The sequence below is a fragment of the Nycticebus coucang genome, chromosome 6, assembly GCF_027406575.1.
Source record: "Nycticebus coucang isolate mNycCou1 chromosome 6, mNycCou1.pri, whole genome shotgun sequence".
Lineage (NCBI taxonomy): Eukaryota > Metazoa > Chordata > Mammalia > Primates > Lorisidae > Nycticebus > Nycticebus coucang.
This window is the reverse complement of record NC_069785.1, coordinates 100,030,232-100,056,617: the sequence shown is the minus strand read 5'-3', so window position 1 is coordinate 100,056,617 and position 26,386 is coordinate 100,030,232. Positions and strand designations below refer to the sequence as shown.

The window sequence follows — 26,386 nt, the reverse complement described above, 5'->3', positions numbered from 1 at the left end:
TGACAAAAAATTCCATGTATCATGTGCTTGGGGCATCTTTTTTTTTTTTTTTTTTTAATAAGTGTGGATGTCTATGAATAGAATAGTAATGTTTTGCTTTACATAAGTGTAAATTTTTTAAATGCCACATATTTTCACTTGCATGTAGTAATCTAGAAAATATTCAGAGATTTTGAAAACCAGTTGTATTTAACCAGCCTCATATTGTGCAACTGTGATTATAAGAAAGAATTAGAAACAGAAAAAAGCCTATATATAATGATCTAGTTCAGATTAATAATCAATTCAGTTTTAATAATATATAACAACTTTTCTTCAGTATTCCCTTCCCTCCTTTTTCTGTTCTCTTAATGTCACACAATTATGCCTTGTATGCCCATCATCACAGATGTGTAACTATTGATTTAACTTTCTTCTCTGCCAGATTTAGTAAGGTATAATTGGCAAATGAAAATTGTGTATGTTTACAGTGTACACTGTGATGTTTTGATATATGTATATATTGTGAAATGATGAAATCAAACTAATGTATCTGTTACCTCACCTTTAGTTTTTGTGGTGAGAACATTTAAGATCTCTTAGCAATTTATAACTATACGATATGTTGTGATTAACTGTAATAACCATGATTCTATACAATAGATCTCCAGAAATTATTCAGCCTATCTGAAATTTTGTATCTTTCGACCAACATCTCTCCATTCCCCCCATTCAGTTTTATCTTTTATTCAGGAGAAAAAGTTTTAGACAGAAATAAACTCTTTTATATTTACCTATGTAGTTTACCTGGTGTTCTTTGTTACTTCATATGGATTAAAGTACTGTCTAGTGTCCTTTCATCCTTTCATGGCAGCTTGAAGAACTAACTCCCTTTAGTATTTTTTATAGGGCAGGTGCACTAGTGATAAATCAGTTTTTATTTGGGAATGTCTTAATTTCTTCCATTTCAGTTTCTCTGTTTTTTTTTTTTGACACGAAGTCTCTATTGCCCTAGGTAAAGTACTGTGGCATCATAGCTCACAGCAACCTCAAATTCCTGGGCTCAAGCGATTCTCTTGCCTCAGTCTCCCACGTAGCTGGGACTACAGGTGCCTACCACCACACCCAGCTAGTTTTTCTATTTTTAGTAAAGATGGGTCTCACCCTTGCTCAGGCTGGTCTTGAACTTGTGAGCTCAGGCAGTCCACCCACCTCAGCCTCTCAGAGTGCTAAGATTACAGGCATGAGCCACTGTGCCCAGCCTCCCTCCCCACCTTTTTTTTTTTTTAAGTAGGGGTAGGGTCTCCGTTGCACAGGTAGAGCACAGAGGTGCAATCACACCTCACTTACAGCCTTGAACTCCTGGGCCCAAGCAATCCTTCTGCTTCAGCCTCTTGAGCAGTTGGAACAATAGTTGTGCATCACCATGCCTATCTAACTTATAAAAACATTTTTATAATGGGTCTTGGTATATTGAGCAGGCTGGTCTCAAGTACATGGCCTCAACCTCCCAGAACTCTGGAATTACAGGTGTGAGCCACTGCACCTGACCTTGCCTTCATGTTTGAAGGATAGTTTTGCTAATGTAAAATTCTGGAGGTTTTTGTGGGGTTTTTTTTTGAGCACTTTTAATAAGTCAGCTTCTGGTCTTTTGGCTGCATTGTTTCTGCTAAAAAAATCAGCTGTTAATCTTACTGAAAATCCCTTGTGACATGATGGTTGCTTTTCTCCTGTACTTGGTTGTGGGAGATTCTCTGTCTCTGGTCTTTGATACTCAGTAATGTGTATTACTGAGTATCAGTAGTAATGTGTATTACTGAGTATCAGTAATAATGTGGTGTACTATCTTAGGGTTTATCCTACTTGGAGTTCATTTTTCTGCATGTGTATATTAAAGTTTTTCAAAAATTTCTGCCATTCAATTTTTTTGTCTTTTTCTTTCCTTTTCTCTGGAACTTCTAGTATGTGTGTGGATGGCTGTGCTGTCTCCTGGAGATCTCTGAACTCTTGTTTATTTTCATTTTTTCTTTTGATATCAATGGCCCAGTATTCAGGCTCACTGATTATTTTCTTTCACTGTTTGGTTCTGCTATTGAGCCCTATAGTGAATTTTTCATTTCACTTATTGTACTTTATACCTGCAGAATTTCTAATTGGTTCTTTTGTAATTTCTGTCTCTTTATTGATACTCTTTATTTGGTGAGACCTTTTTCTCATACTCTGCTTTCATTCCTTAGCTGTGGTTTTCTTTAGCTCTTCCAACATAATTAAAATAACTGGAGTCAGGGGCCAGGCTTGGTGAAGCACATATGTAATCTTAGCAGTTTTGAGAGGTGGAGGCAGGAGGATTGCTTGAGGCCAGGAGTTCAAGACCAGTTGAGCAAGAGTCCAAGTACGTCTGTACAAAATATAGAAAATTTTGCCTGGCTTGGTGACATGCACTGGTAGTCCCAGTTCTTCTGGAGGCAGAAACCTGAGAATCAGTTGAGTCAGAAGAATCACATGAGCTGTAATGATGCCACTGCATTCTAGCCTCAGGTGACAAACAGGAACATAGTGTTGGGCTGAGCACAGTGGCTAATTTGGGAGGCTGAGGTGGGAGTTACACTTGAAGCCAGGAGTTCAAGACCAGCTTGAGCAACATAGCAAGATCTCAACAAAATATTAAAAAAATTGCTGGGCGTGGTAGTGCATTTCCAGCTACTTGGGCGGCTGAAACAAGATCTTGGATTGCTTGAGCCCAGGAGTTTGAGGTTATGGTGATTTGTGATAATGCCACTGTATTCTACTCTGGGTGATAAGACACTGTCTCTGGATGAGTCATAATTTCTTTCTGAACATGTCTTGCAAATTTTTTGTTAAACTGGATGCTTTAATGTGGCAAGTCTGGAAATCAAATTACATCTTCTCCAAGGATGAATTGCTGCTATTTGTTCATTTGGTGACTTTTCTCAACTAATTCTGTGAAGTTTTTCTCGTATGTGGTTATTGAAGTCTTTACTTGGTTATCTTAGTGGTTAGCTAATTATTGGACAGAAATTGCCTTACATACCTAAAACCAGGAAGTCCTCTAGTCTTTACCAAGGAGCCCAGAGTGCCTCTCACACCACACCAAGCAGTCACAGCTCCATAGGAGTCTCATTCCCTGTTTCTATAGAGTCTCAAGGTTAATAAGAAGTGAGAGATTTGGGCTATGTAAGGTCTTTTTTTTTTTTTTTTTTTTTTTAAGCAAGAGGTGGCTTTCCCAGGAATATACTGAGCTTTTAAAGCTCTCTAGAGCTATCTCATTCCCCAGCCTTTTTTTTTTTTTTGGCCAGGGCTGGGTTTGAACCTGCCACCTCTGGTATATGGGGCCAGCGCCTTACTTCTTTGAGCCACAGGCATCGCCCTCCCCAGCCTTTAAACATTTTTGGTCTGCTTATTGCTTCCCTAAACTATGATCTACTGCCTCTGGCACATAGGATGTTTAATAATCGCCTGTGATTGTTTTTGAATAAACCTCCCCTGGATTCAACCTGAGAAAACTGATTAAAAAATTTTAAAGGGGAAGAATAAACTTCCCCTGAGGAATGGCTGTTCACACTGGGTGAGAACTCTAAGGGAGGTCAAATAAAGACAGGCTTGTGAGTGAGGCCTTACAGCAGCCACCTGAAAAGTCAGATGATGACAATTCTGGGAGCTGGGGCTTCAACTCCAACTGTGTTGTCACTCTCTTGGCTTTTAGGCTGCTAATTTTCACTGTGATTGTAGGTTATTGGTTTTAAGGGTTATGGGGGGGGGGAGGCGTTGGAATAGTGTAAGTTAAAAGGTCACAAAGTGTGATGTTCTTACCTAGATTCAGTTTATTTTTGTTTTTAAAATTAATGTTCTCTAGATTACTGTAAGCCTTTGTTTACTTTCCAGAGCTCTGAAAAAATTTGATTTTGACAATTTGTGCCAATATTCTCATTGAGTTTACATAGGAAGAATTTTTGGAAGTTCTTTCTCTGCTGTTTCACTGGTACCACCCTGATCACTGATCCCTTTCCTCACCCTCTCCTTGACTATTCTTTTTTTTTTTTTTTTTTTTTTTGCAGTTTCTGGTTGGGGCTGGGTTTGAACCCACCACCTCCGCTGGCATATGGGGCTGGCGCCTTACTCCTTTGAGCCATAGGCGCCGCCCTCATTTTTTTTTAACTTTCTAATATATCTAGCAAAGGCTATAAACTACTCTCTGAGGATGGATTTAAGTGCATTCTATGAGTTATGAGGTCTTTTTAATTATTATGCACTTGGAATTATTTTCTAATTTCCATCGAATGTCTTAGTGACCCCTGAAGAAGTGTGATTTACCTTCAAAATATTTGGGACTTTCTGGTGTTTTTTTAAGTTGGCTTTTTGTTGTTATGCTCATAGAACATCCTCCATATAATTTCAGTATGAAATTGTTTAAGACCTGCCTTATGGTCCAGCATATGCTCTACTTTGTTAAATATTCTATAAATACTTGTAAGGAAAGTGTATCATGCAGCTGTTAGATATATTACTCTGTTCATGTTGTTAGGTTACAGTTGTTAATTTTACATTTCAGTTCTTCTGTATTCTTTTGGGGAGTAAGAGAATTTGCTTATTTTGTCCTGTCAGTTACCAAGAGAAATATGTTAAAATTTCTAGCTTATGTTGTGGTCTTCTTTTTGTGTTGTTGTTTTGGCTTTATAGGTTTTTGTAGGTTGTTGTTAAGTTCTAGAATTATGAATTTTTTGATCAATCTCTGGAAACTCATGCCCTTCATTATCTCTCATGTTTTTTGCTTTAAAGCTTGCTTTATTTGATACTTGTTCCATTATACCTGCTTTCTTTGATGTTTGAATAGACTATCTTTTTTCATGCTTTTCAGTCTGTAAGTGACCTATATTTTTAAGACACAACCCTGTCTTATACTTGGGATTTTGATTTTTAATCCAATGGATTTTAATCCATCTTTACTGGGTCTTCTCTTTATCCTTCACATTCTGTTTCTTTTTCTTCTCTGCCCTTCTTTTAGATTAATCAAGTATTCTTTTTTGAACACCCCTTTTCTGATGGGTGGTTAAACATTATCTTACTCTTTTTGTGGCTACCCTAGGGATTATTAGCATCTAACAAATAAGTGCTCTCATCACTTCCCTGGCAGATGAAGAAAGAACCTTACAGAATTCCAGTTACCCTTCCCATTTTTTTTTTTTTTGTGCTATTGCTACCTTGCATTTTAATTGTATATGGTGTATTTTAAACCCTAGAAAAAATTATTTTATATAACCATTATTTACTTAGATGTATCTTCTTTTTATTCCTCATTTTAAGTGAATTACTGTACTTCCATGTGGGTTCACTTCCCTTCTGCTTGAGAAATATATTTAATGATAAAGATGAGTAGTATCTTTATTGTGGGTCTGCTGGCAATAAGTGATCTTTATTTTCCCTGAAAATGTCCTTTTTTCACTTACATTTCTCAGGATAAATTTTCTGGTTATAGAATTCTTGGTTGGTATTTATCAGTCCACTCTCTCTGTATTGAACATCCTCAGGCTTTCATGGTTTTGTTGAAGAAACCATGGTTTTTAGTCACTCTTTTTTGAATTCTTATTTCTCTATCTCTCTTTTGTCTTTGGGTTTTTTTTTATTTAAGATAGGCTTTTGCTCAGATATCTAAGCTGGAGTGCAGTGACACAATCACAGCTCACAGTAGCTTCAAACTCCTGGGCTCAGACAGTCCTCTTGCTTCAGCCTTTCGAGTAGCTGGGATTATAGACACCTGCCATGACACATGGTTTTTTCCTACTTTTAGTAGAGATGGGATCTTACTCTTGCTCAGACTGGTCTCAAACTCCAGGCCGTAAGTGATCCTCCTGCCTCAGCCTCCCAGAGTGCTAGGATTATAGTTGTGAGCCACCACTCCGGCTGCCCAGCTAATTAAAAATTTTTTTTTATCAATGGAGTCTTACTATGTTGCTCAGGCTAGTGTCAAGCTTTTGACCTCAAGTGATGCCCTTGCCTCAGCCTCCCAAAACATTGGGATCACAAAGGAGAGTTTTTATTAGTTACCTCTGTTTTCTGATGTTTCACTATTAGTCTAAATGTATCTTGTTTAGAAGTTCTGGGGTTTCTTGTATACAGGTTGGTATTTTCCAGTACTAAGCTACAACCATTATCTCTTTATCTGTTTCCTCTGCCTTGTTTCTCTCTCTTTTTCTGGGACCCTAATGAAACATTTCTTAGGCTGGCCACAGTGGCTCACACCTGTAATCCTAGCACTCTGGGAGACCAAGGTGGGTGGGTTGCTTGAGCTCAGAAGTTGGAGACCAGCCTGAGCAAGAGTGAGACGCCCGTCTCTAAAAACAGCCAGGTGTTGTGTGGCAGATGACTGTAGTCCCAGCTATTCAGGAGGCTGAGGCAAGAGGATCACTTGAACCCAAGAGTTTGAGGTTGCTGTGAGCTATGACGCCACAGCACACTACCCAGGCTGATAAACTCAAGACACTGTCTCAAAAAAAACAAAAAAAACAAAAAAAACCTTAAAACACTTATTCTACTTTCTCATTCTATTATTTGTCTCTTTGGCATTTTCTACTTTTGTGTCTCTCTCCTATGTAATGGATAAGCTTTGATCCTATATTGTTGCTCACTGCTTTTCCCCTGTGTTCTTCATTTGACTGTTAAAACTCTTTGAGGTTTTTAATTTTAGATATCAGGGCAGGAGGTTTGGGGGCCCTGGTTTTATTCTGGTTCATTTTTATACTGAGGTACACTTGGTGTGCAGCTTAGTGATATGAATAGTGTCCTGTTAGAGTCTCTACTTGAGCATGTTTTGAATCTTGACTTCTTTTCCCTTGCCTCTTGGAGTTGTAGAACCACTGTTCAATTTTGCTGAGAGGGGCAGATAGCCTCACGGGTTAAAGTGACTTTGGTGTTCTGGTACTGTGGTTTTCCCTCTGGGTTCCTGTTTTTTTCTCTTTTCTTTCTAAGAATTTGAACTAGTAGTTCTATCTAATAAGACAGTGGTTCTCAACCTTCCTAATGCCGTGGCCCTTTAATGTAGTTCCTGTGGGTCACGACCCACAGGTTGAGAACTGCTGTTTAAGATCTTAGGTGCTTTTAATGTGACTGTTCTTTTTTTATTAAGTCGGCATTTTTTTAGGAGGAAAATTAGTCTGAGAAACCTTGCCAGCCATCACTGGAAATGAAAGTAGGAATAATTTCAAATTCTACTTTAACTTTCTTTTCAATTCTTCTCTAGTATTAGTGTCTGTGCTGAAGGATTAATTTAAAGATTAGTGATACCCTGTATGAGTACGGGGCTTAGGAAGTGTCCAATTGAGTGATGATGAGCGTTTGCAATTTTCTTTCATTTTAGACCATTTTTATTGTCCTCCTGCTTGATATTTTGAGAGAACTATTTGTCATTGCACCTCACTATTCAGCTGTGTCCATCTTTCTACCATTCAGACTGTTGATCAGCTTTATTTAAGTAATCAAATTTTAACTTCCAAGGTTTCCAGTGGATCTTCTAGTATCTTTCTGGGAATTACTATTATTTATTTAAAAATCTTCTTTTCTTGGCCTTATTATCCTTCGTTCCTCAATGTAAGTATAGATTGCTGCTATATCGAATCTGTTGATTTTCTGACAATGTTTGGTCTATACTGATTGTAATTTGCATTTAAAATGACTTTGCTATTTGGGATTGCTTCGTGCAATTGCTGTATAAGTTTACTCTAGCTGCCCTCAGGATGGGAAGTTGGGGGGAAATTTAACAGTAGCAAAGCTTCTGGATACCTGGCCTTACCATGCCACCTGGGTGTTGTCAGATTCCTGGTTCAGGTGAAGTAGCCATCAGCCCCTTCACTTCTGCTGGGTTCCTCCAGATCAGCCACTGTCGTTTGTCCCATAGGGGCTCCTATTCCTGTCACACCCTCTAGCTGTGCACTGTATGGAACAGCTCTTCCCTTCTGTAACAGTATCCTCTGGCAAAATTTTCTCCTTCTAATTTGAATCCATATGTCTTGTTTTCATGATTCTTCATGATTCTAGCACACCAAAGATATTTTTTGATTGCTAATGTGTCCATGCATTCTTTAAAAATTGGCATTTTAGCATTGGAGGAGGAGGAAAAAACTAGCATGTGCTTGTTCAACATCTTAAGCCTGCCGTGAGCTTTTTTGCTTGTTGATAGACAATCTTTGATAGTTAATGACTTAAATATATCAAGGAGGATATACAAAAACTACTAAATAGTTCTCACCCTGTTCTTGTCTGCTTCTAGGTATCTTCTTGCTATAAGGAATTCTATAATGAACATTTTGGGGGGTTTTGTTTGTTTTTTAAGGATGCAGTGGCATGTTCATAACTCACTGCAGACTCAAACTCCTGGACACAAGTGATTGTCCTGCCTCAGCCTCCTGAGTAGCTGGGACTATAGGTGCTCACCACCTGGCTGACTTGTAAATTTTTTTTAGAGATGGGGTCTTGCTATGTTGCTCAGGCTGTCTCAAACTCCTGGCCTCAAGAGATTTTCCCACTTCGGCCTCCCAAAGTGCTAGGATTACAGATGTGAACTACTGTGCCTGGCCTATAATGAACATTTTAATGAATACTTTTAGTGCATATGTTCATGTTTTGTTTTTTTTCTCAGATTAAAAGTTTATTTGCAAATTAAATTTTTCATTAAAAGCGTTATTTACCATCAAGAGTATGAATAAGGCTGAGCCCAGTGGCTCACACCTGTAATGCTAGCACTCTGGGAGGTGGAAGGATCCCTTGGGCTTAGGAGTTCAGGACCAGCCTAAGCAAGAGTAAGACCTCGTATCTAACAAATACAGAAAAATCAGCCAAGCATTGTGGTGGACACCTGTAGTCCCAGCTGTTTGGGAGGCTGAGGCAAGAGGATTGCTTGAACCCAAGAGTTTGAGGTTGCTGTGAGCTGTGACGCCACTGTACTCTAGGCAGGGCAACAGTGTGAGACTGGGGAAAAGAAAAAACAAAAAAGGCCGTGCCTGTAGCTCAGTGGTATGGTACCAGCCACATACACCGTGGCTGGTGGGTTCAAATCCTGCCCCAGCAAGCTAAACAATAGCAACTGCAATAACAGCAAAAAAAATAGCTGGGCATTGTGGCAGGCACCTGTAGTCCCGGCTACTTGGGATGCTGAGGCAAGAGAATCGCTTGAGCCCAAGAGTTTGAGGTTGCTGTGAGCTGTAACGCCATAGCACTCTACCCAGGGTGACAGCTTTGTGACTCTGTCTCAAAAAAAGAAGGAATGAGTCTATTTTTCACTGCACACTTGCTTGAATTAAGTAGTGTAATTTTTGTGAGCTTTAGTGAAAATTTGGCCTTCTTGTGTTTTGGTTTCTTTTGGGATAGGTGAATATACACTTGTGATTGTTTGGTATGATTCATGTTGCTTTTAGTCTACAGTAGTTTCCTCTCTCTCCACCTTCTCCCCTCAAACTTTTACTGGTTAAGAAAACCAAGTGATGTGTTTTGTAGAATAATATACAGTATAGATTTCTCTGATTGCTTCCCCATGGCAGTAATTGACCTGCCCCTCAGACCTCTGTATTTTCTGTTGATTGATTGTATATTTATCTTGAGCAGGCTTGGGTTTGACTTTTTAGCAGGAACACTCAGTAGGTGATATGGGCACTTCTAGCCAGTGACACCATCATCTGTTGCTGGTCACTACCTAGATTTATATGTACCATGGGTTGCCAAATGACAGTTTTCTAATTCTCTAACTCATTTATAAGTTAATGTTCTCTTATATGCTCTTATAAAAGTAAGCTTACTTTCATCAATTATTTGGCAAACCTGAAGAATAGAACACTGAGGAAAGGCAATTAAATGCTTGACTATTTTTCTTTTTTTTTTTTTTTTTTTTTATTGTTGATTCATTGAGGGTACAATAAGCCAGGTTACACTGATTGCAATTGTTAGGTAAAGTCCCTCTTGCAATCATGTCTTGTCCCCATAACTTGACTATTTTTCTTTCTGCCAAAATATTGAGCTGATTCTCCAGCATTCTCCAAAGCTTGCCAGTAAATTGTTTTTTAATATCATTGTGGACCCATGGATTTCGTGTGTTTGATAAGTCTTTATCCATATTACTATTCTTTTTTGTTCACATTGCAGTTTTTTATTATTCAGATTGTCTGATCTTTGAATGTTTGACCCTCTTTACACCCACTAGGATGGCCATAATTTTTAAAAAAGCAGTAACAGTTTAGAATGTGGAAGAATTGGAACTCTTATACATTGGTTATGTGAAATGTTACAGCTGTTTTGGAAAATAGTTCAGTAATTAGTCAAAAGGTTAAATAACAATTACCATCTGAACCAAATGCACAGGTAGGTATAGAACTAAGAGAAATGAAATCATATGTCCACACAAAAACTTGTACATGGACATTTATAATAGCATTATTCATAGCATCCCATATGTGGAAACAACCCCAGTGTCTGTCCACACATAGTGCAGGAAGGACATAGTCCAGGCACACCTCACATTGCTAAGCCCAACTTCGTTGCACCTTGTGGATACTGCATGTTGTAAAGATTGAGGGTTTGTGGCAGCTAAGCCAGGTCTCTTGGTGACATTTTCCTAACAGCAGTTGTTTGCTTTGTGTCTCTGTGCCACGCTTTGGTAATTCTTGAGTGTTTCAAACTTTTTCATTACTGTGTCTATTATGGTGCTCTGCGGTCAGTGAACTTTATTATTGTTGTAATAATTTTCGGGCACCATAAACCACCCCTGTATCAGATGGTAAACTTAATGGGTAAATGTGTGTGAACTGACTTCTTCCACCTACCAGACATTCCTGCTCAGGCCTCCCTGTTCCCTGAGACTAATATTATTAAATTTAGGCCAATTAGTAACTCTACAATGGCCCTCAAGTATTCAGGTGAAATGATGCGTTATATATGTTTCAGTTTAAATCAATAGCTACAAATGATTTTTGGAGGCTTCTTGTGCACAGCAATTGCCAAATTGTGAATACAAAGTACTTGAAGGAAAAAGTGCTATTCCAGTGAAAATACAAGTGACAAGAAAGTGAGACAGCCTTATTGCTGATATGGAGAGAGTTTGCGTGGTCTGGATAGAAGATCAACCAGCCACCCCCTTCCTTTAAGCCAAAGCCTGAACCACAGCAAGGCTCTAACCCTTTTCAATTCTGTGAAGGCTGAGAGGCCAGGAAGCTGCAGAAGGAAAGTTGGAAGCTAGCAGAAGTTTAAGGAAGGATGCCATCTCCACAACATCAAAGTAGAAGGTAAAGCAGCAAGTTTTTTATTTTTATTTTTCTATTGCTGGGGATTCATTGAGGGTACAAAGAACTAGGTTACACTGATTGCATTTGTTAGGTAAAGTCCCTCTTAAAGCAGCAAGTTATCCAGAAAATCTAGTTAAGGCAATTGAAGGTGGTTACACCAAACACTAGATTTTTCAAGCAGAGAAACAACTTTCTATTGGAAGAACATGCCATAGAAGACATTTCTAGCTGGAGATAAGTCAGTGACTGGCTTTAAAACTTCACAGGGCAGGCTGACTCTCTTCTTTTAGGGACAAATTCAGCTGATGACTTTTAAGTTGAAGCCAGTGCTCATTTACTATTTGAAATTCCTAGGGCCCTTCAGAATTGTTAAATCTACTCTGTCTGTAAATAGAACAGCAAAGCCAGGATGACAGCACATCTGTTTACAGCATGTTATATATATATGTGTGTATATATACACATGTATATAATACATACATACATACACACACACATATATACATATATAGTGACACAAAGTCTCAGTTTGACATGACGTCATAGCTCACAGCAACTTCAGACTCTTGGGCTCAAGCAATTCTCTTGCCTCAGCCTCCTGAGTAGCTGGGACTACAGGGGCCTGCTACAATGCCTGACTATTATTAAAGATAGGGTCTTGCTCTTGCTCAGGCCGGCTCCAAACTCCTGAGCTTAGGCCATCAGCCCATCTTGGCCTCCTAGAGTGCTGGGATTACAGGCATAAGCCGCCATGCCTAGTCTGATTTTACAGCATGTTTTAATGAAGATTTTAAGCCTACTATTGATCCCTGCTGCTCAGAAAAGATTCCTTCAAAAATATGACTGCTTGTTGACAATGAACGTTGGTCATTCAATAGCTCTGATGTATTACAAGGAGTTTAATGTTGTCATGCTTGCTAGCAGGACATCCATTCTGTAGCCCATGGATCAAGGAGTAATTTCAAGTCTTACTGTTAACATTTGTACTTACATCTTTACATTTCATAAAGATGTAATTGTCTTAGATAATGATTCCTCTGGTGGATGTGGACAAAGTAAACTGAAAACCTTCTGGAAAGGATTCACCTAGATTCTAGTTGCTATTAAGGACGTTTGTAGTTTGTGGGAGGAGTTCAAAATATTAAAATTAAACCGAGTTTGGAAGAAATTGATTCCAGCACTCATAGATGACTTTGAGGAGGTAGGACTTCAGTGGAGGAAGTTAACTTCAAATGTGATGAAAATAGTAAGAGAACTAGAATTACAGGTGGAACCTGAAGTCAACGCGACTGAATGACTGCAATCCCATGATAGAACTTGAATAGAGGAGGAATTGGTTCTTACAGATGAGCAAAGAAAGTGGCTTCTTGAGATGGAATCTACTGCTGAAGATGCTGTGCACCTTGTTGAAATGACAACAAAGAATTTAGACTGTTATATAAACTTAGTTGATAAAGGAGCAGAACGGTTTCAGAGGATTGACTCCAATTTTGGAAGGAGTTCTACTGCGGGTAAAATGCTATCAACCAGTATCACATGCTTCACATGCTACAGAGAAATCTTTTGTGAACGGAAGAGTCAGTTGATGTGGCCACCTTCATTCATTGTTGTCTTACTGTAAGGAATTGCCACAGCCACCACCCTCCTCAGTCAGCAGCCATCAGTATTGAGGCAGGACCCTCCACCAGGAAAAAGGTCCTGAAGGCTCAGGTGATAGTGTTTTTTAACAATATTTTCAAATTAAGGCATGTGCCTTTTTTTTTTTTTTAAGAGATGATGCCATTGTAATAGACCGTATCTCTACAAAAAAAGAATTATTATTATTATTTTTTTTTTGAGACAGTCACACTTTGTTGCCCTTGGTAGACTGTTGTGGTGTCAGCTCACGGTAACCTCAAACTCTTGGGCTCAAGCGATTCTCTTGCCTCAGCGTCCCAAGTAGCTGGGACTAGAGGCACCTGTCACAATGCCTGGCTATTTTTAGAGACGGGGTCTTGTTCTTGCTCAGGCTGGTCTTAAACTTCTAAGCTCAAGCATTCCACCCACCTCTGCCTCCCAGAATGCTGAGATTATAGGTGCACTGCACCCGCCCTGTACAACAAAAAAATTTTTTTAATTAGCCACATGTAGTGGCACGTGTCTATAGTCTCAGCTACTCAGGAGGGTAGAGTGGGAAAATCATGTAAACCCAAGAGTTGGAGGTTACAGTGAGTTGTGATAATCTGTTGTTAGGGTTAGAGTTCTGATTGTGCCACTGCACTCCAGCTTGGATGACAAAGGAAGACCTTGTTTCCTTAAAATAGCAACAGCAAAAAAACACAAAAAAACTATAGTGTAAATATAACTTTTATGTTCACTGGAAAACCAAAAAATTCATGACTCATTCACTTTATTGTGATGCTCTGAAACCAAACCTGCATTGTCTCCAAGGTATGTTTGTATGTCTATTCAATGAAACCTTTTTTTCCTTTTTTGAGACAGAATATCACTATGTTGCTCTTGGTAGAGTGCTCACAGCAACCTCTTCTCTTGCTTCAGTCTCTCAAGTAGCTGGGACTACAGTTGCCAACGACAAGGCCTGGCTACTTGTTTGTTGCAAATGCCATTGTTGTTTAGCTGGCCCAGGCTGGATCTGAACCTGCCAGCCTGGGCATATGTGGCTGGCACCGGAACCACTGTGCTACAGTGGTTTGGCAATAAAAAGGATCAAAATCTTGATGTATGCTAAAACACTGATGAATCTTGAACTTTGCTAAGTGAAAAAAGCTTTTTTTTTTTTTTTTTTTTTTTAAGAGACAGAGCCTCACTTTATTACCCTTGGTAGAGTGATAATGACATCACAGCTCACGCAACCTCCAACTCCTGGGTTTAGGCAATTCTCTTGTCTCAGCCTCTCCAGTAGCTGGGACTTAACAGGCGCCTGCCACAACGCCCAGCTATTTTTTTTTGTTGCACTTTGGCTGGGGCTGGGTTTGAACCCACCACCATGGGTATATGGGGCCAGCATCCTGCTCACTGAGCCACAGGCGCCGCCCTGAAAAAAGCTTTTTAAAAACACCAGGTGTGGGGCGGTGCCTGTGGCTCAAGGAGTAGAGCGCCGGTCCCATATGCCAGAGGTGGTAGGTTCAAACCTAGCCCCGGCCAAAAACCACAAAAAAACAAACAAACAAACTAAAAACACCAGGTGTGACCCCATTTACATGAAAGTCCAGAATAGACACATCTATAGAGATAGTAAATTAGCGGTTGTCTGGAGTGGGAGGGGTTGGAGAGAAATGGGAGTGACTGCCGAATGGGTTTTTGGGTTTCTTTTGGGAGCAATGAAATATTATAAAATTGTAATGATTTCAGAGCTTTTTAGAGCTATGGCTATATTGAAAACTTTAATTGTCTAGCAAATGGGTGAATGTGTGACCAAGAAGGAAAAAATAATTGTAATGTGTAACAATTAGCTAATTTATTAAATTGTAGTATGTTCGTAGGGATTAATGAGACTGACACCCCTACTTTTAAAAGGGGCTGGGGTACACATATAAAAAGACATTTCTTTTAGCACATAATTAAGCTGTTAGAGCTGTTGTGATACAGATGTGAGCGGGGCAAACAGTGCCTGCTGTCCTGTAGAAAAGCTATGAATTCTATGTGCCTACGATGAAGTCACATACAACGTGAGTTTTTAAGTATGGTAGGAAGTAAAAAGAAAAGAGTCATCTCTTGTTATCTTTGAGGGATTGGTTTTGGACCTCACTTAGTTACCAAAATACATAGGTGCTCAAGTCCCTGATATAAAATGGCATAGTATTTGCATATGATCTGGGTACATTCTCCCATATTTAAATCATCTGTACATTGCTTACAATACCCAATGCAATGTAAATAGTCGTTATACTGTATTGTTTAGGGAATAATGACAAGGAAAAAAGTTTGTGTTTCATGCAAATTAATTTTTTTCCAAATATTTTTTATTTTTATTTTTATTTTTTTTTTGTTGGGGATTCATTGAGGGTACAATAAGCCAGGTTACACTGATTGCAATTGTTAGGTAAAGTCCCTCTTGCAATCATGTCTTGCCCCCATAAAGTGTGACACACACCAAGGCCCCACCCTCCTCCCTCCGTCCCTCTTTCTGTCCCCCCCCATAATCTTAATTGTCATTAATTGTCCTCATATCAAAATTGAGTACATAGGATTCATGCTTCTCCATTCTTGTGATGCTTTACTAAGAATAATATCTTCCACTTCCATCCAGGTTAATACGAAGGATGTAAAGTCGCCATTTTTTTTAATGGCTGAATAGTATTCCATGGTATACATATACCATAGCTTGTTAATCCATTCCTGGGTTGGTGGGCATTTAGGCTGTTTCCACATTTTGGCGATTGTAAATTGAGCTGCAAAAAACAGTCTAGTACAAGTGTCCTTATGATAAAAGGATTTCTTTCCTTCTGGGTAGATGCCCAGTAATGGGATTGCAGGATCAAATGGGAGGTCTAGCTTGAGTGCTTTGAGGTTTCTCCATACTTCCTTCCAGAAAGGTTGTACTAGTTTGCAGTCCCACCAGCAGTGTAAAAGTGTTCCCTTCTCTCCACATCCACGTCAGCATCTGCAGTTTTGAGATTTTGTGATATGGGCCATTCTCACCCGGGTTAGATGAAATCTCAGGGTTGTTTTGATTTGCATTTCTCTAATATATAGAGATGATGAACATTTTTTCATGTGTTTGTTAGCCATTCGTCTGTCATCTTTAGAGAAAGTTCTATTCATGTGTCTTGCCCATTGATATATGGGATTGTTGGCTTTTTTCATGTGGATTAATTTGAGTTCTCTATAGATCCTAGTAATCAAGCTTTTGTCTGATTCAAAATATGCAAATATCCTTTCCCATTGTGTAGATTGTCTCTTTGCTTTGGTTATTGTCTCCTTAGCTGTACAGAAGCTTTTCAGTTTAATGAAGTCCCATTTGTTTATTTTTGTTGTAGTTGCAATTGCCATGGCAGTCTTCTTCATGAAGTCTTTCCCCAGGCCAATATCTTCCAGTGTTTTTCCTATGCTTTCTTGGAGGATTTTTATTGTTTCATGCCTTAAATTTAAGTCCTTTATCCATCTTGAATCAATTTTTGTGAGTGGGGAAAGGTGTGGGTGCAGTTTCAGTCTTTTATATGTAGACATCCAGTTCTCCCAACACCATTTATTGAATAGGGAGTCTTTCTCCCAAGGTATGTTCTTCTTTGGTTTATTGAAGATTAGGTGGTTTTAAGATGTTAGTTTCATTTCTTGGTTTTCAATTCGATTCCAAGTGTCTATGTCTCCGTTTTTGTGCCAGTACCATGCTGTCTTGAGCACTGTGGCTTTGTAGTACAGACTAAAATCTGGTATGGTGATGCCCCCAGCTTTATTTTTGTTACAGAGAACTGCCTTAGCTATACGGGGTTTTTTCCGGTTACATACAAAACGCAGAATCATTTTTTCCAAATCTTGAAAGTACAATGTTGGTATTTTGATAGGAATGGCATTGAATAGGTAGATTGCTTTGGGAAGTATAGACATTTTAACAATGTTGATTCTTCCCGTCCTTGAGCATGGTATGTTCTTCCATTTGTTAATATCCTCTGCTATTTCCTTTCTGAGGATTTCATAGTTTTCTTTATAGAGGTCCTTCACCTCCTTCGTTAGGTATATTCCTAGGTATTTTATTTTCTTTGAAACTATGGTGAAGGGAGTTGTGACCTTAATTAGCTTCTCATCTTGACTGTTATTAGTGTATACAAGGGCTACTGACTTGTGGACATTGATTTTTTATCCTGAAACATTACTGTATTTTTTGATGACTTCTAGGAGTTTTGTGGTTGAGTCTTTGGGGTTCTCTAAGTATATAAGATCATGTCGTCAGCAAAGAGGGAGAGTTTGACCTCCTCTGCTCCCATTTGGATTCCCTTTATTTCCTTGTCTTGCCTAATTGTATTGGCTAGAACTTCCAGCACTACGTTGAATAGTAAAGGTGACAGAGGACAACCTTGTCTGGTTCCAGTTCTAAGAGGTAAAGCTTTCAGTTTTACTCCATTCAGTAAAATGTTGGCTGTGGGTTTGTCATAGATAGCTTCAATCAGTTTTAGAAATGTGCCACCTATGCCTATACTCTTCAGTGTTCTAATTAGAAAAGGATGCTGGATTTTATCAAATGCTTTTTCTGCATCTATTGAGAGGATCCTGAGATCTTTATTTTTGCCTCTGTTAATATGGTAGATAACGTTTATGGACTTGCGTATGTTAAACCAGCCTTGCATCCCTGGGATGAAGCCTACTTGATCATGATGAATGACTTTTTTGATGATAAGCTGTAATCTATTGGCTAGGATTTTGTTGAGAATTTTTGCATCTATATTCATGCGTGAGATTGGTCTGAAATTCTCCTTTTTGTTTGGGTCTTTTCCTGGTTTTGGTATCAGGGTGATGTTTGCTTCATAGAATGTGTTGGGGAAGATTCCTTCTTCCTCAATGTTTTGGAATGATTTCTGCAGTACAGGAATAAGCTCTTCCTTGAAGGTTTGATAGAATTCTGGTGTGAAGCCCTCTGTACCAGGGCATTGTTTGGTTGGAAGATTTTTTATTGTTTCTTTGATCTCAGTGCTTGAAATTGGTCTGTTCAGGAGCTCTATTTCTTCCTGGCTGAGTCTAGGGAGAAGGTGTGATTCCAGATATTTATCCATGTCCTTCACATTGTCAAATTTCTGGGCATAGAGTTTCTGGTAGTATTCAGAGATGATCTCTTGTATCTCTGTGGGATCAGTCGTTATTTCCCCTTTATTATTTCTGATTGAGGTTACTAGAGATTTTACTTTTCTGTTCCTCGTTAGTCTGGCCAATGGTTTATCTATTTTATTTATTTTTTCAAAAAACCAAGTCCTTGTTTCATTAATTTTCTGAATGATTCTTTTGTTTTCAATTTCATCGATGTCTGATTTGATTTTGGATATTTCTTTTCTTCTACTGAGTTTAGGCTTAGTTTGTTCTTCTTTTTCCAGTTCCATAAGATGGCTTGTGAGATTGTTGATGTGCTCTCTTTCTGTTTTTCGAATGTAGGCATCTAAAGCGATGAATTTTCCTCTCAAAACTGCTTTTGCAGTATCCCACAGGTTTTGGTAGCTTGTGTCTTCATTGTTGTTATGCTCAAGGAAGTTAATGATTTCCTGTTTTATTTCTTCCTGCACCCATCTGTTATTCAACAGAAGATTGTTTAATTTCCATGCCTTTGGGTGGGGTCGAGCATTTTTGTTAGAGTTGAGTTCCACCTTTAGTGCCTTATGGTCTGAGAAGATACAAGGTAAAATTTCAATTCTTTTGATTCTGTTGATATTTGTTTTGTGTCCCAGGATATGATCAATTTTGGAGAATGTTCCATGGGGTGATGAGAAGAATGTATATTCTTTATCTTTGCGGGGAGTGTTCTATATGTGTCTATCAAGCACAGTTGTTCTAGGGTCTCATTTAAATCTCTTATATCTTTGTTTAATTTCTGTTTAGAGGATCTGTCCAGCTCTGTAAGAGGAGTGTTAAAGTCCCCTGTTATGATGGTATTATCAGATATCATATTGCTCAGACTGAGTAAGGTCTGTGTCAAGAATCTGGGAGCATTTAAATTGGGTGCATAAATATTTAGAATTGAAACGTCTTCTTGTTGTATTTTTCCCTTGACCAATATAAAGTGACCATCTTTGTCTTTTTTTGACTTTAGTTGCTTTAAATCCACATGAATCTGAAAATAAGATTGCAACTCCTCTTTTCTTCTGAATTCCATTTGCCTGAGAAATTGTCTTCCAACCCTTGACTCAGAGCTTTAATTTGTGTTTTGAAGCCAGGTGTGTTTCTTGCAGACAGCAAATGGATGGCTTGTGTTTTTTAATCCAGTCAGCCAATCTATGTCTCTTCAGTGGGGAATTCAAGCCATTAACATTTATTGAGATAATTGATAAGTGTGGTAGTATTCTATTCATCTTACTTTGTGAGAGTCCATTGCTTAGTTTTATCTTTTGCATCAGTGTGGAGGTTAGGTTCTGTCCTTTGATTTCTGAGTGCTTACTTTGCTGCTGGTCCATTATGGTGGTCAGTGTGCAGAACAGGTTGAAGTATTTCCTGTAGAGCTGGTCTTGTTGTGGCGAATTTCCTCAATGTTTGTATATCCGTAAATGATTTGATTTCTCCGTCAATTTTGAAGCTTGGCTTAGCAGGGTACAGAATTCTGGGCTGGAAATTGTTCTGTTTAAGTAGATTAAAGGTAGATGACCATTGTCTTCTTGCTTGGAAAGTTTCATTAGTGAAGTCTGCGGTCACTCTGATGGATTTTCCCCTGTAGGTCAACTGGCGCTTACTCCTGGCAGCTTGCAGAATCTTTTCTTTTGTCTTGACTTTGGACAGGTTCATCACAATGTGTCTTGGAGAAGCTCTGTTAGAGTTGAGGCGACCTGGGGTCCGATATCCCTCTGAAAGCAGTGTGTCATAGTCTTTGGTGATATTTGGGAAATTTTCTTTTATAATATTCTCTAGTATGGCTTCCATTCCTCTGAGGCACTCTTCTTCCCCTTCTGGGATTCCTATAACTCGTATGTTGGAACGCTTCATAAAGTCCCATAATTCTGACAGTGAACAGAATTTCTCTCTCTTCTTTTCTGCCTCTTTTACTATCTGAGTTATCTCAAGAACTTTGTCTTCTACCTCTGAAATTCTTTCTTCTGCATGGTCTAACCTGTTGCTGATACTTTCCATTGCATCTTTAAGTTCCTTAATTGACTGTTTCAGTTTCTTCAACTCTGCTGGATCCTTTTTATATTCTTCATATCGTTCATGTCTTATTTGATTCTGTTTTTGGATTTCCTTTTGGTTATTTTCCAGTTTATTAGCAATTTCCTTCATTGTTTCCATCATTTCTTTCATTGTTTTCAACATGTGTATTCTAAATTCCCTTTCTGTCATTCCTAACATTTCTTTATAGGTGGAATCTTCTGCAGTAGCTACCTCATGGTCCCTTGGCGGGGTTGTTCTGGACTGGTACTTCATGTTGCCTGGAGTTTTCTGCTAATTCTTCCTCATGAGTGATTTCTTTTATCTGTTTTCTTGCCCTAATTTTCCTTTCACTTCCTCTTGCTCTTTAAGTTCTTGTGCCTGTGGACTAAGGGTTACAGGACCAGAAGGGTGAGAAGGTTGAAGAGCAAAAAAAGGATGAAAGAAAGGAGGACCGAGTGATAAGAAAATAAAAAAGAAAAATAGAGAAAGGATAGGGGGTGGGTAAAAGGAATATTGACAAATAGAGACACAGAAAGAGGGAGACAGAGCAATATAGGTGTGCAGTAGGGTACTTTGACACAACCTTAAAAAAACCCCACCTTCTGGGGGTGCCCAGTTGGGTGGTTCCCTTGAGGTCAGCAGCTCTTTGCTAACCTGATCAGACACAGTACCCCACGTCCACCAAGTAGAGAGGAAAGACAAAAATGCTATAAATCAAACCAAAACAAGCAAACAGAAAACTGTACGGGATACAATTGGGTGAAAAACCAAATAATAGCGGTAGAAACACTAGCAAAAATGGAGTTCTAGTTAGTGAAAAAGGCAGCAATGGGAAATTATAATTAAACTAGAAAAATTGAGAAAGAAAAAGGATCTGTATGGAAAAGGTTAAAATTAAAAAACAAAACAACATCAACAAAATCATAATAAAAATATACAACCAAACCAAAAAAAAAAAAAAAAATAGCCGAAAAGCAAAGCAGTATGTATATGTTATTGAATATTGTGTGGGCAACACGTGGTCTTCTGGGGTATGAGATGTTAATCACAGTTCTGATACGACTGGAGGCTGTTGATTTCTCAATCACCAGCAGGTAGACACCCTAAATCTCTCTTCAGCCCACTTAAAAGGCACTTTGAACTTGTAAACTTGCTGAGCAGAAGCTTTCCCAGGAAAGTGCTTGTCGCTGGAATCACTGCTGAAGTTGCTGTCCACTTACCCAATGTGCCAAAACCAGTCTCACTCTGCCCCTGAGGGTTAGGGCTGCAAGGTGGCTTAGACCCCACCATTAGGCTACTGGGTCGCTGGGTTGCCAGCTCCCACCCTATTCTATCTCTGCGACCCTGAGGGTGGAGCTTGCCGGGGTTAAATGGCTCACAATTGCTCCCTGTGACCCACAGCCAAAGACTATTACCTCGGTCTGGCTCAGCGGCTCAGAGGCTCAGACTGGGGTCCTAGACAATGGCCAAAGTTCTCTGCACTTCCGCTCAGGCTCTCCCCAAGGCAGTTCAACTGAGTGCCAAGTCCAAAGACACCAAAACAGTTCACAGGTAAGGCCTTTCTGGTTTGCAGTCTCGCTGCTACTGAACTTACAGTTGCGGGGGGGTTTAGACGGATTGAACACACGCGACCACTTGCTGCTTTTCCACTGTTTTCGTCCTCCTCTTGGTGTCCAGAAGTCTCTCGCTGACTTCCTGTATCCTCACAGGGGTGATGATAGTTAGATCCCACCAGCCAGAGATGCCTGGGGTCCTATCTCCCCAGACTCACAGTGCCCAGATGCCAGGAGGCTATTACTCGGCTGCCATCTTGCTCCGCCCATCTCTTTCCAAATATTTTTGATCTGGAGTTGGTTAAATGCATAGATGCAGAGCCCACAGGTATGGAAGGCCAACTAGAATACCATTCCAAGTTATGCCAAGTAACATGAAAATTAACACTGGGATGTGATACAGAATGGGGTGTGTGTGTGTTGGGGGTGGTAGTTAGTGGTTAAACTGTTGGCCCACATACGATTGAGAGAAGGGCCTGTCTCTGAGAAAGGGACGTTTAAGCTGATGACCTGAATGATGAGTAGCCATCTGTGTACAGAGACTAGTTTAAGACTAGGATAAGAGTGTCACAAGCAGAGCAACCAGCAGGGCCTTCCTGGGGCTGAGCCTGGTATACTCATGAGGTCGGAAGCCTTTTGAAGGGGTAGGAAGTGTAAGTAGTAAGGATAAAACAGGAGGCTGTGGCAGCAGTCTGGTTGGGAAACGTGTATTGGGTTGAACTAGTATAGTAGTAAGGGAAACAAGGTAACTAGACAGATTGGTGTACATTTTAGGGTTAGTTTAGGTTCAATGGGACTTGATTGTGGGAAATTGGGGAGAGTAGAATCAAGTTTTATCAGTATACTTACATGGATCTGTTTTCTGAGATAGAGAAGATTGCGGGGAAAGGGGACAACATGAATTAATGTGCAATCTTAAAGACAGGTAGTAGACTCCTTTTCATTCATTCAGAGACTCATCATAACTTCAAACAATTGTCTAATTGTTAAATTGTAAACATTCTACCATTTATTTGCCAGATTCATAAAAAGTAAAGTTTGGCAAGGGTGTTGAAAAGTAGTCCTCAATAGAGAAATGGTTAATTATGTTATGTTCATGAAATGGACTGCCATGCCACCGCAAAAGGATGAATTTGACTTCTACTTACAGGTAAAGAACATCAAAATACTTGGGAGAAAAAAGATGTTAAATAATATATTTGACTCTTTGCATATATTTTTTTAAAAAGCTATGTGCTTGTATGCTTATGTACATGAAAGAATCTTCAAAAGGGATCTCTGAAGTGTAGGGAATAGAATGAAGGCAGTAATAATCACATTGTATCCTGGGTGGGTTTTTTTTTTTTTTTTTTGAGACAGGGTCTTGCTCTGCTGCCTCCACTAGAGTGCAATTGTGTCAGCCTAGCTCACTGCAGCCTCAAACTAATGTCTTAAGTGATCCTCCTGCCTTGGGGTTACAGGTGTGTGCCACCATAACCTTATTTGAAGTTGTACATGCTATTTTTATTAACTTGTAAAGATTAACCTCCAAATTAAAGTCTTTTGTCATAGCTCATCCTCATAACAGAATCTTAGAAGTACTGAACTACTTACTAACGTTTGCTGTAGGTACAAATATAAAGGAGACCAAATAACAGTAAAAACATTTTTGGGATTTTTTTTTTTAATCCTAAAATATGACAGTTAATTTTTATTTAAATGCACTATTTTAAAAATATACTGTGAGTTCTTTTGTTAGAGAGTCAGATCCAGAAATACGTGGCTTTGTGTTTTCTGGATTTTTTGTCTGTGTTTTTTTTTTTTTTTTTTTTTTTTTTGCTAAATACACTTTTTTTTTTTTTTTGCTAAAGACACTTTTTAAGATTTCAGGGAAGATTTGATACATCCTACTCTCTGTAGTCCACTTCAGTTTTTCTTGATGGCTTTCATCCCTTCTCTCCAAACTTCTGGATGAGCTGTAATCATGCTTTCTATACAAGTTCCCCCACCAATTTAAGTATTCTCCTTCGTTATATGCTGATGTATATATGTTAATGACCAAGTTTATATTCTTTTTTTTTTTTTTTTTTTTTTTTGAGACAGAGTCTCACTCTGGCGCCCTCAGTAGAGTGCTGTATCGTCACAGCTCACAGCAACCTTAAACTCTTGGGCTCAGGCTCCCAAGTAAGTGGGACTACCGGCACCCACCACATCACCCGGCTATTTTTTTGTTGCAGTTGTCATTGTTGTTTAGCTGGCCTGGTCAAACCCACCAGCCTTAATGTATGTGGCCATAACCACTGTGCATAAGCGCCGAGCCGAGCCATCATACCCATTTTTTTTTAAATTTATTTTTATTTTAATTTTTAATTTCAGTGTGCTTGTTCATTCTTCCTTGTTTGAAGTACTCCTTTTTTGTTGATTTTCTTCTTTCTCCTGCGGTGCTGGCTGTTTCTGATGTTGTTAAGTAGAGATGGGGTCCATTTTGAAAGAAATAGTTATTTCCAGTTTTTCAGCATTGATAGCCTTGTGACAAATATCTTAATAGGTAAATCTTCCTTAGCATTTGAATATTGACTTAGAGATTTTATAATTCCTAGGTTGAATAGTTTTGATATTTTTTAAAACTCTTGATTTATGAAGATGCTGTCCTTCTGTGATCCCTTCAGCAGTTTTGAGAGTGCCGTCTCACCATATATACCGAGAAGAAAATTATCAAAATGACTCATTTCCATTGAATATTATAACCTTAATTTTTTCTGATTTGGTAAGCAGACTTCTCATTTTAATTCCCATTTCCTTTATAAATGGACCACATTTTTTTTATTAGTCTTTTTAATCTTTTCCTACGTTGAATTTCCTGCTGTTTTTCTTATTGGTGTGGAAACTGCCAGGCATAGTGAAAAGTCAAATTGCCTTTAAGACAATTCCTCTTCTTTTAGAAAGTCAAAAGAAGATACGCAGCTTTCTGATCCATTATGATCTAGTTCCCATTGAATAAAATCCCTTAGGGGTGGGGAAAATGCTTTAAAAGGGGATTAGGCCCGTAAATGTCCCTTACTGGCAACTTTAACTCTTTGAAATGTTAATGATGGCTAGGAATAGTAGTCCTCTTGAATTCACACCTGTGCAGTTCTGCATTCCTAAATATAAAGATGCAAGAGCAGATGTGAATCCAGATTTAGAATAGGTGTGAAACCACCTGGAACCTGTGTCCTTAGATTCTTTCTCAATGAACACAAAAGTATAAGTGGTACATTTTAATGCAGGTCAGTTGAGCTTTGGTTTTTAACAGCATTCTGGCTGTGCTATACAACGTGTAATTTAGGTAACTTTTTGTTCAGATCAAAACCCAGAGAGGGAGAGATCAAATCTGTTTAATGTAACTTTTTTTTTGTTAAGGAAAATAACATTTAATACTAGTGGGCTCTGCCAAATAGTTCTAGAGTTTAAAGTGCTTTAAATATTACCTAATGATTAGGAAAAAATAATATAATATTTAGAGTATTTTTTAACTAGCGAGAGGACAAGAAATACTGATTTATCCTGTGGTCTTTTCCTTATATATCAGTAAGAATTCATCCTTTAAAGAGGGTGAAGTATCACCAAAAGTTTGTTATTTATCCCTGCTGTTTTTCCTGTTGTGGTGGGAGCTTAGAGAATGAAGAACGAGGCCCAGTGGTTTGAGGAAAAAGAGAAGTTTATTAGTTTGTTAATAAATGAGGAGAGCAGCAGACTAGCATCCTGCCTTTAAGCAGAAGTACATGGCCTTTTTTCTTTTTTGAGTCAGAGTCTTACTTCATCACCCCTTGGTAGAGTGCTGTAGCGTCACAGCTCACAGCAACTTCAAACTCTTAAGCTTAAGCGATTCTCTTGCCTCAGCCTCCCAAGTAGCTGGGACTACAGATGCCCCTGTCACAACGCCTGCCTATTTTTTGGTTGCAGTTGTCACTGTTGTTTAGCAGGCCCTGGGCCGGGTTTGAACCCACCAATGTTGGTGTATGTGGCTGGCGCCCTAACCACTGAACTACAGGTACCCAGCCATGAAGTACATGGTTTTGTGTGTTCTAGAGGTTGGACTATTATTTAGCTGGTGTAGTTGGTCGACTTTTTCTCTGGAGAAGAACATCTTAATTCTGTTGAGTTATCTCCTGTGGTCTAAGATAGCAGAAGACAAACCATTTTTCTCCCCCTTTGATTACTGGCCTCAAAGAGGAATGCAGGTTTTAATGCCCAAAAAGGGTGAGGGATTTTAAAGAGACATGCAGTAAGATATAGGTATTTTGCTCTTTTTCAGATCTTTACTTCTGTTATAATAAAGAACTGAAAATTGATAATTACTGGCTGTTTTTATTACATTTAGAAAAAAATGTTTCAACCAGCTGATCAAATTAGATTAACTAGTATTTGTAAAGCCTGCTTACCTGCAGGTAATTTTAACTACCACATTTCCTTAGGATCAGGAACCCCTGTATTTGCTTTGTATCATCATGTCTCTGTCTTTGCTCGCACTTTATTTACAATGATAGTCACTTTCATGATTATTGGATTTGTCTCTACCCCTAGACTTATATATAAATAACATAATGGCAAGAATTTTTCCTCACTCAGTGTATCTCTCTTGCCTTGCTTTAGTGCCTGCCACACAGGCTCTTGCCTTTCTTTTCTTTTCTATTTTTTTTTTTTTTTTGAGACAGTTTTACTCTGTCACCCTGGCTAGAGTGCCTTGGTATCATAGCTCACAGTAACCTCAAACTCTCAGGCTTAAGCTATCCTCTTGCCTCAGCCTCCTGAGTACCTGGGACTACGGGCGCC

General features: G+C 38.9%; 1 protein-coding gene across 6 annotated transcripts in view; it reads left to right on the top strand.

The window, feature by feature from the left end:
- The window catches only part of CPEB1 (cytoplasmic polyadenylation element binding protein 1), a 108,909-nt gene that overhangs the window by 42,027 nt on the left and 40,496 nt on the right, over positions 1-26,386 (top strand). The window lies entirely within an intron of this gene.